Source organism: Mus musculus, chromosome 11, assembly GCF_000001635.26.
Source record: "Mus musculus strain C57BL/6J chromosome 11, GRCm38.p6 C57BL/6J".
Taxonomy (NCBI): Eukaryota; Metazoa; Chordata; class Mammalia; order Rodentia; family Muridae; genus Mus; species Mus musculus.
The window spans coordinates 107,012,446-107,019,985 of NC_000077.6; the positions used below are offsets into that span (position 1 = coordinate 107,012,446).

General features: G+C 44.9%; 1 non-coding gene across 1 annotated transcript; it reads left to right on the plus strand.

Annotated features, from left to right (window-relative positions):
• Nucleotides 1-420: 420 nt before the first annotated feature.
• n-TRccg1 lies at nt 421-493 on the plus strand. Its single transcript has one exon. It is a non-coding gene; the product is annotated as a tRNA-Arg (tRNA).
• The last annotated feature ends 7,047 nt before the right edge of the window (nt 494-7,540 follow it).

The following is a 7,540-nucleotide window of genomic DNA, read 5'->3' on the forward strand; positions in this document are numbered from 1 at the left end:
GCACATTAATAGGTAACCAAGTCTATGTTTGCTGAAACGGGAAACGAGACTGGAAAGCCCAGGGAGGTTAAGGTGGCTGAGACAGAAAGGTCCCGGGACTTTGCCAATTCGAATGGAGGAGGAGGGCACAGCAGGAGCTGTTTATAGTTTCCCTGCGGAGCCTAACGCGCGAATATAGAGAGCTCGCCCCACAAAAACCCCTCTGAGAAGCCGGACACCCACGGCAGACACTCTAAACAGACTGCGAGCCTTGGCTGTGGCGCAGGCGCAGTAAGATTCTGGCCGGGGCGGCGGCGCGAGAAGAAGTGCGCAAGCGCACTCGGCATCGTAAGCCAAAGAACGCGAAGTTGCTGCGCGGTGGGTGGGGCTGCGATGATCGAATCACGTAAGGAGAAGGAGTGAGAACCCAGACTTTGTAGTGACCCAGTGGCCTAATGGATAAGGCATCAGCCTCCGGAGCTGGGGATTGTGGGTTCGAGTCCCATCTGGGTCGCATGGTCGTTCATTTTTATTGAATCGAAAGGAGATCGACAAAAGTTCTTTGGTTTCTCTGCCTTGATTTCAGAACCTGTTTATATTAATAATGACGAGCTGCTGAGTATTTCAAAAGTACACACAGCTTCTAAGTAAAAGAAATTCGCCTTTTAATAGCATGTACATGTTTTTAAAAATTTTGTCAAACTTTGAGGTATAATTAACAAAAACTCTGGATGGATAGATGGATAGATTGACTGATTTTACTCGTTTTGTTGTTGTTTGGTTGGGTTTTTTTGTTTTGTTTGTCTTTGAAACAGGGTTTCTCTGTGTAGCCCTGGCTGTCCTGGAACTCACTCTTGTAGACCAGGCTGGCCTCGAACTCAGAAATCTGTCTGCCTCTGCCTCTAAGGGCTGGGATTAAAGGCGTGCGCCACTTCTGTCCTATTTGGCTTTGTTTTGTTTTTGTTTTTGTTTTTGTTTTTTCTTCTTAATACTGATTTTTACATATTTTATTTTCTCGCATTTTTGAGGCTTAAATAAAAAATAAACTTGGCGTAGTGGCGTGTGCCTTTCATCCCGGCACTCTTATCTCTGTGAGTTCAAGACCATCCTGGTCTAAAAGCCAGTTCCAGGACTACACAGAGAGACAGTTCAAAAACAAATAAAGTGCTGGAGGATTTTCGGAACTGGATTTCCAGATGGTTGTGAGCCAGTGACTCTTAACCATTAAGCCATCTCTATAGCAGCACCAAATTCAAACTTTTTATTTTTTTGGTTTTTTCGAGGCAGGATTTCTCTGTATAGTCCCGGCTGTCCTGGAACTCACTTTGTAGACCAGGCTGGCCTCGAACTCAGAAATCCACTTGCTTCTGCCTCCCAAGTGCTGGGATTAAAGACGTGTGCCACCACGCCCTGGCCTATACTTTTCTTCTTTACTCTTTTGTTCATACTCTGAGCGCAAACATGATCACTTGGCTCCCTGTCTGTGTTTGCTTCGCTTTATTTTTGTTTTCTGACACAGGGTCTTATGTAGCCTTGGCTGACCCACGAACGCCTGACCCTTTACCTAAGTCCTAGGACTGCAGGTGAATGCCATCCTACCTGACTTTGGATTTGGATCTGGAACAGAAAAAAGTCGCTAGAGTAGAAAATAATGAGACCTGAAGACAGTGCAAAGTTATTCTCCCATCATGTAAACATGTAAAAGGTTGATTTCCTTCTTTCTGGTTTTTTTTTTTTTTTTTTTTTTTTTTTTTTTTTTTGGAAACAGAGTTTCTCTGTGAAGCCCTGGCTGTCTTGGAACTCACTATGTAGACCAGGCTGGTCTCAAACTCAGAAATCCGCCTGCCTCTGCCTCCCAAGTGCTGGGATTAAAGGCGTGTGCCACGGGTCTTCTACAGGGCTAGAGTTCGGTTCTCAGCACTCACCCCCCGGCCTGTAACTCCAGCTTCGGGGCATCTGGCGCCCTCTTGTGGCCTCTAGAGACATACAGATGCAAATAAACAAAGAATTAAAAAATGAATATTAAAAAAGAAACCAATCAACAAACAAAACCTTGACATTTCTTTCGTGCCTACCACTGGGAACAACGCAAGATTGTGCTCAGGAATGACAAGTTTAGATCCCTGGGGCACTGGGTTTCTCCGGGCTTCACAGTCCTCCACGGGGTTCACCCCCTCATCCCTCATCTCTCTCTCTCTCTAGCCTTCTTACCCCGGCTCCTCTCTGGCAGATGTTTCTCAGCTCCTTCACCACAGTTCATTCAGCTAAGTCAGCTGACCTCACTGAGTGCCTGAGCATAAGCCAGCTTGTGGTTCCTGAGAGCCAAGCTTCTCTTCCCTGCACCTCCACCGTCCCCAGCCCTTCCCTTCTGTCTCGGGGGAGTGAGTCTCCTGTCAGGGCCTTTGCGATGAACTTTGTCTTGCTCAGGAAACCTGGCTAGCATTTATCGATCCCTCTTGGAAAGAGCGAAGTCTAAATTCCCTCCTCGTGCCTGTGTCTTGAGTTGGCCCCTCTGCCGGCTCTTTCCTTTGAGCCCCAAGCCTTCCAAACAGCAGCCCCGGTCCTAAAGAGCTCTTTCCTGGCTTTGTGGCAGCGTTCACGAGCACTAACCCAGGCTGGCCCCCACCCCACCCCGACCCCTGGTGTCTTCTCTTCCACTTCCTTGTCACCTGGCACTCTTAGCTGGCAGCATTTTCTCTAAATTGACAAGCATGTTTTCTCCTCATCCCCAACAGAGGGCGCCACCACAGTTTAACGTCAAATTCCCCTCCTTGGGTTTTAGTTTTTGCTTGTTTGTTTGTTTTTCCAAACTTATAACTGTTGAAACTTAAATTTTAGTTAATTTTTGTGGGTGCTGTGGTTCACACCTCTACTTGAAGCACCTTCAAGGCAGAGGCAAGCAGATCTCTGTGAGTTTGATGCTAGCCTGGTCTATATGATGAGTTCTGGGTCAGCCAGGGCTACATGAGAGACCCTGTCTCGAAATGAAAACAAAAACAAAACAAAACACACACACACAGAAACTTGATTAATTTTAAAGGCTAAGTATGGTGGCACATTTGCTGTTGTGGGGTTTTTTGTTGTTGTTGTTTTGTTTGTTTGTTTGTTTTGTTTTTGTGTTTGTTTTTCGAAACAGGGTAGCCCTGGCTGTCCTGGAACTCACGCTGTAGACCAGGCTGGCCTCGAACTCAGAAATCTGCTTGCCTCTGCCTCCCGAGTGCTGGGATTAAAGGAGTGAGCCACCACGCTCAGCATGGTGGCACATTTGTAAGTCCAGCATTTTGGAGGTGGGGATAGGAGGAGTTGCACTTCAAGGTCAATCCTCAGCTACATAGTGAGTTGGAGAAGCCAACCTGGTCTTTTTTTTTTTTTTTTTTTTTAAAGATTTATTTATTTATTATATGTAAGTACATTGTAGCTGTCTTCAGACACTCCAGAAGAGGGAGTCAGATCTCGCCACGGATGGTTGTAAGCCACCATGTGGTTGCTGGGATCTGAACTCTGGACCTTCGGAAGAGCAGTCGGGTGCTCTAACCCACTGAGCCATCTCACCAGCCCGCCAACCTGGTCTTAATGAGACACTGTCTTTCTTCTCTCCTCTCTCTCTCTCTCTCTCTCTCTCTCTCTCTCTCTCTCTCTCTCTCTCTCTCTCTTTCTCTCTGTCTCTCTCTCTTCTGGACAGGATTTCTTTGTGTAGCCCTGGCTGTCCCATAACCAGGCTGGCCTTAAATTCACAGAGTTTGTGGCAGCGTTCATGAGCACTCCACCTGCCTCACGCCTTTATACAGCCAGGAATAAAGGCCTGTACTACCATCTACCTGGCTGGAACATTCTTTTGAAGGAAAAAGTAATTTTTTTGTAGCAGGTCTCTCTCTATAACTCAGGATGTAGTCTGGATGTATCACACACACACACACACACACACCTACATACACCCAGGATGTTGCCTGGATATAGCGAGATATAATACTGACTGAAATCTCCTTCTGATCCGGCCTCCCACATGCTGAGATTATCAGCATGCACCACCACATCCCACCAGTCCTTTATGTGTGTTTTTATATGCATGCATAATTGATTTGTCCGTGTGCATATATGTGTGTGCCACACACATCACACACATGTCTGGTGCCCTAGGAAGTCAGAAGAGGGCATCAGATCCTCTGGAACTGAAATTACAGGCAATTGGAAGCTGCTATGTGGTTGCTGGGAACTGAATTTGGGTCCCCTGCAAGAACAGTAAGTAAGTAAGAACTCTTAACCACTGAGTCATCCTGCCCTCCAATTTCATAGATAGATAGATAGATAGATAGATAGATAGATAGATAGATAGATAGATAGATGGATGGATGGATGGATGGATGGATAGATAGATAGATAGATAGATAGATAGATAGATAGATAGATGTGTACATGTAAAAGCAAAAGTATATTTTATTTGCCTGATGTAATTGTCTCTTGAGGCTCACTGCCTCCCTCTGCTGATCCAGGCCTAGTCCTGGAAGCATCTAGCCTCCATACAACCTAATCTAGGCCTAGAGTATTTTCAGCCTCTGAGACTTCGTGCTGAATAAGCTAACCTTTCTAGTTCTTTCTGACATCTGGCTGGCTGTATCAACTCAGTCATTTTGGCTCAGAACTCCTCTCCACACTAACTGATTCCATCTGGTCTCTCTCTCTCAACCTTTGACTGGACTGCTCTGCTTGACCTCAGACTCACTCCAGCAATTTGTTCCAGTTCTCTTGCTCCTCCTCATTCCACCCCTGTGTCCAGCTTGTCTCTGTAAAACTCTCCCAGTCTCTCTCCCTCTCCCTCTCCCTCCCCTCTCTCTCTTTCTCTAAAGATTTATTTACTTATTTTATGTATGTGAGTACACTGTAGCTGTACAGATGGTTGTGAGTCTTCATGTGGTTGTTGGGAATTGAATTTTAAAACCTCTGCTCTCTCCAGTTGGCCCCACTTGCTCCAGTCAACCCTGCTCGCTCTGGTCCAAAGATTTATTATTATAAATAATTACACTGTAGCTGTCTCTGAATAAGATATATTCACACAAGAAGAGAGAGGAAAAAGAGGCTACTTAAGAGAGAGCAACACAGGACTCAGACAGTTTTGCTGTCTTCAGACACACCAGAAGAGGGCGTCAGATCTCTTCTTACAGGTAGTTGTGAGCCACCATGTGGATGCTGGGATTTGAACTCAGGACCTTCGGAAGGGCAGTGAGTGCTCTTACCCTCTGAGCCATCTCTCCAGCCTGACAATGCACTTTTTAAAGTTAAATTTACTGCATGTGTTACATGTGTGAGTAAATTTACTGCATGTGTGAGTGAGGGCATGCTATAGCACATGGGTAACGGTCAGATCACAACATGCAGGAATCAATTCTCTCCTTCCACCACGTGGGTCCCAGGGATTGAACTCAGGTCGTTAGGCTTAGCAGCAAGCTCCCTTGTTCATTGAACCATTCCTGTCACCCAGACCATGTAGTATTATGTAGTATTACATGCAGAAAATTCTAAATGACTTAGCTGGGCAAAAGGGCAAGAGAGAAAGAAATGAAAAAGAAAGAAGGAGAAGGTATTCATGTTTAGTATTTCATGGGGGGGGGGGGGATACCTGCTACAATCAGCTGACCAGTAAGACAATTGCCCATGGTGAATACTTTAGAGTACAAGCTATGGGTCTTCCTTTAATGGTTCTAACTACATTGTAATCCTGCCTTTTATAACAGTCTGCCAGGCTTTCAGGGAAAGTTCATACACAAATAACAAATGAAGCTTTGTCCCATGGTAAAAGTTATTTATTCTCTGGTGATTCCAGCAGGACACCTGTGGCCATATCAAGTTCCTATACCATCATCAATTGTATCCTATTTTTAATTTTTAAAAAATTTTTAAAATTTTTATTAGGTATTTTCCTCGTTTACATTTCCAATGCTATCGCAAAAGTCCCCATACCCACCCACACCCAATTTATGTGCATTTTTATGTGCATTTATTTTTATGTGCATATTTCAAAATGATTTATTTTTATTTTATGTGCATGTATGTCTGTATGAGAATGTCAGATCCCCTGGAACTGAAACAACTGAAACTTACAGTTCCTGGAACTGGAACTTTACAGACAGTTGTGAGCTGCCATGTGGGTGCTGGGAATTGAACTCAGGTTCTCTGGAAGAGCAGCCTCTTAGGGCTGAGCCATCTCTCTGGCCCCCTGGTTAGTAATTAATTAGAAACAACAAAGGGGATGAGAATCTAACCACAAACATTAACCAGAGAAACGTGGAAACACCCGAAAACCTTCAAACCAAAGGAGAGACAGGACCTTGAGGAACCTAGGCTGGAGAGGAGGCTGGCTCGTGGCTGCAGATCTCAGGAACGGCCAGCAGGGGGCGTGCCTCCTAGGTGAAGGTCGCACCCCCTCACAAGCTGGGGTGTGTGTACCTGGCAGACCCGTACTGGGTCTGGATCAATCTCCCTTGCTTGCAAGACGTGGGCTAAATGCTGCCCAAGGAGATGAGTTGGGCTGCTCTGGAGCCACCTCAGATTCCTGGCCCACAGAAAGTGTAAATTAGAAAACACTTCCTGGGCTGCTGAGATGGCTCAGCAGGTAAGAGCACCCGACTGCTCTTCCGAAGGTCCAGAATTCAAATCCCAACAACCAAATGGTGGCTCACAACCATCCGTAACAAGATCTGACTCCCTCTTCTGGTGTGTCTGAAGACAGCTACAGTGTTCTTACATATAATAATAAATAAATCTTTAAAAAAAAAGAAAAAAAAAAAAGAAAACACTTCCTATTGAAGGCTGCAGAATGTTACTATAACTTGCTACGCAGTGATAGGCAACAGAGGAAAGTTTCTAACAACTAAACAACCCGTAGAAGAAAGTTTTCCTCTGCCACTGGAAACGCAGAACTCCGTGGGTCCTGAGGCCCTCGTGTCCAGGGGAGAAATATTAAGAACAGAAAGCACTCTTCAGTTGGAATCTGAAGCCATTTCTCTGGTCATTCAGAGTTGCTACTGTTGCTAAGGCAACAGCAAAGAAGGGGAACACTGAATAAGGAGTGAACCCACCCCATGCCCCACCCACTCCTGCCATTCAGAGGTGGAGAAAGCCTAAGTCTCCAGGAGCCGGTGTTAGGAGGGAGAAACTCCTGAAGGCAGAGAAGTTTAGATAAAGACTTAACATTCCTGAAAGTATCTTTATCCAAAGAGACAGGCCAGCTGTGGTACACACTTGTAATTTGATAGGGCTGAAGGCTGAGGCAGGAGGATCACAAAGGTAAGCTGTTGGGAGGGAATATATATAACAAAGAATTTTAGATGTTGCTGTTGAGCAAAAAACAAAAGCAAAACCAAACCCAACAATTATAATGCTATTATTTAGAAATAAGTAGTTTGAATATTTTGGCATATCAATTTACAGATTTTTGTTATACATGTATGTGCATATATGCATAATTTATGCAAGTATGGAATGATGTTAAACACACATATTTTATTGCATGCTTTAAAAGTGTTAAATATTGGGCTGGTGAGATGGCTCAGCGGGTAAGAGCACC